Genomic DNA, 2,869 nt, shown 5'->3' on the forward strand with positions numbered 1-2,869 from the left:
CCCTTTCTTCGCTCCCATGCTGTTAATTGCGATGCCTTGTATCAAACTTATCATCACAGTCATTTGATTTTGAAGGGATGAGATGGCCCCGTTGTTTACGTCACTGTCTTTAATTCTTAATCTCTGATCGTTTTCTCGCCAATCCTCGTGATTTTTAGAGATGTGATCCAGTATACTCTTGGCCTTCTCATATGTTTTGTCAAGCAGACCACCAACTGTTGCCGCGTTGGCAGCAGTCTGTGAAGCAGGGTTCAGTCATTGGTAAAAAAATCTCCATCTGCAGACAGTCTGGTAAGCCATTATGTGGACAGTATTTTACTAGCCTCTTGAAACTTACCCAGGCATCGCTGAGCAATTCGTCATCTTCTTGTTCAAAATTTGTTATTAATTTCCTTCTCCTGGAATTCTCAGTTGGTGGGAAATATTTCTTCATAAACTTTTCGATGACTTGTTCCCACGAGGTTATCTCTCCTGGTTCGAGAGAATATGCCCATTTTCTTACCTGATCACACAAAGAAAATGGAAACAAAGTTAGTTGAACTTCTTCGGTAGAGATATTCGGGAACACAAAAATGTTGCAGATTTCTATGAAGCTCCGAAGGTGGGCGTGCGGGTCTTCGCCACGCCTCCCTTCAAACTGCCCAGTAGCCTGGATCATCTGTATCATTACCAGCTTCATTTAAAACCTCGATCCATCTAACGCTAGTCTTATGATTCCTTGAGAGAAATCGTAAAGGTTGGGCGACGCATAGTCCCAAATGAGTCTATTGCGGGCATTTGCCAGAAGAATAGGGTTGGCCATTATATTGTTCGCGTTTCCAGCCCTTTCTTCCGGTTGTTCCGCTATTCTTGGGGTTCTCTCTTGTTGTTGGCATTGTCTCTCAGTCTTCGTCGAAATATTCTCTCAATCTCCGGGTCGTAATTCGCCAGAGATTGAGAGCTACAAAGAAATCAGAAAAATTACCGTTAACACACTGATTTGGCAAAGTCCCCGACAACAATGTTAAAAACTTGATACATTATTTTATGTGATGAAATTATGGAATGAGATGCAGTGATGAAAATGCGTTGAGCAGCAAGTTTTCTCAGTATAATCCAAGTATAAACCCCACTGAGTTTCCTGGTAAGTCCAGAGTTGAACTCAGGGACTTGGGAAAACAATATGTGGAGGTAATTTCTCAGAAGACTTTGCGGTAACCAAGAAATCAAATGGTTGTTTTGGGTTGTTGTTTGCGGTCATAAAATAAATAAATGTGGCGGATTTGAGAAAAGGTTGATTATGCGGTAGATACACTGAGTATGTGGAGGAACGGGTTGAGAAGGTCTTTAGCTAGCGTTTCCTGGGAATACGTCAGACTATGCGATCATGCTACACTCATGCAACAGCAAATCATTTTCCAATGCAAATGCAGTGCTCCTAAGTCTAGGACGCATGTGTTGAGTGCAACGATGTCCATAGAGCTTATTCCTAAGTCTCTACTCTTTTCCTATGCAATGATGTAAGATGCATATAAAGGCAAGATGACTGCACACAATCATATCCTATCTCTAGGATGCATGTGATGCGTTAATATAGCAAACAATGGTTATTCCTAAGCTTCTATCTCTTGGTCAAGCGTTCTAATCTGACTCTTCCGAGCCTAGATTCTAACTTGACTTTTCCAAGCCTGGATCCTGTCCTTAGACTACCCTCCCGAGTATCTCTAATGGACGAATGGAGTAAACATAATACAAGATAATCGCATAGGGTGAATATCCCCAGTTAAGGTAGCTAAGTACTTCTCAACCCATTCGACAGATTTAGCTACTCATGCATGAAGAACAGAGAGTGAACATATATAAAGAAGTAAATTCCATTTCTATAAATAAGTTTGAGTACAAAATGACAATAGAAGTTAAGGATAGAGAGCCCGGTAGCAATCCCTTGCTTCCCAAGGCCTTTACACTGTCAACTCTATTATGTTCAAAAGATATTCCTGCTTCCGCAGAAGCTGGCCCTCTCTCTGATCTTAAAGCTTCCGGCACTCTCCCAAGTTCACCGGAACGATCTATCGGCACAATCTCGCTTCTCTCGCTTCCGCCTTAAAATAAAAGAAAATCTAAGAACAAGGCTAAACTATCTAAGAGAAAATTCTCTAACTCTCCGAATTTGCCGAACCCCTTTTCTGAAGGTTGCCTTCGGTATTTATAGAGCTTCGGGGTGAAAGGCGGCTTCTCTCTTATGATTGCACAGATGGGATGGCTTTAATTCTCTGACTGATGCGTTGAATATTTGTCACCAAAAAGCTAAGTGTACTTGTTATCATTAACGACTTGTCAACTTAATTCGGATTCGACCGTCATCAGTTTTCTGCCTCATCGTGATTAATTATGCTTTTCATCCAGATGCGCCCACCAAGTTGCGTCGGCTCTATGCGAAAATCCTTCTTGAGCAGATGTTTGCGAGCACAAATCACCGCAAAGCCTTACGGTAATGCTTCGCTCGTCTGTTGATTTCTTGTGATCGTGCTTTCCGCCTTGCGTCAACGCATATTCTGCATAAAAATTACAAAAGTTAACTGTTTCTATGCGATGGACATATGTGACTGCAATGTTATAAACTTAATGCTTTTTGGACACCATCTAACATATTTTATCAACGCAACCCTTCATTGTTTAATAATTTAGCACTGTAATAACGTGCATTTCTGCCCGTTATCACAAACCTTTTGCTCTTGACCTTGTTCAATGAATCCTTCTGGTTAGGTCATATAGATGGTCAAGATTACCATTCAAAAAGACAGTCTTGACATCCATTTATCATATCTCATAGTCATAATCTATGGCAATAGATAAAAGAATCCGAATATACTTAATCATAGCAACAGGT

The 2,869-nt window shown here is 40.9% G+C and overlaps 1 non-coding gene across 1 annotated transcript; it reads left to right on the forward strand.

Annotated features, from left to right (window-relative positions):
• Positions 1 to 293: 293 nt before the first annotated feature.
• On the forward strand, positions 294 to 400 carry LOC120068728. The gene has a single exon (XR_005479352.1). It is a non-coding gene; the product is annotated as a small nucleolar RNA R71 (small nucleolar RNA).
• The last annotated feature ends 2,469 nt before the right edge of the window (positions 401 to 2,869 follow it).

This window comes from Benincasa hispida, chromosome 12, assembly GCF_009727055.1.
Source record: "Benincasa hispida cultivar B227 chromosome 12, ASM972705v1, whole genome shotgun sequence".
Lineage (NCBI taxonomy): Eukaryota > Viridiplantae > Streptophyta > Magnoliopsida > Cucurbitales > Cucurbitaceae > Benincasa > Benincasa hispida.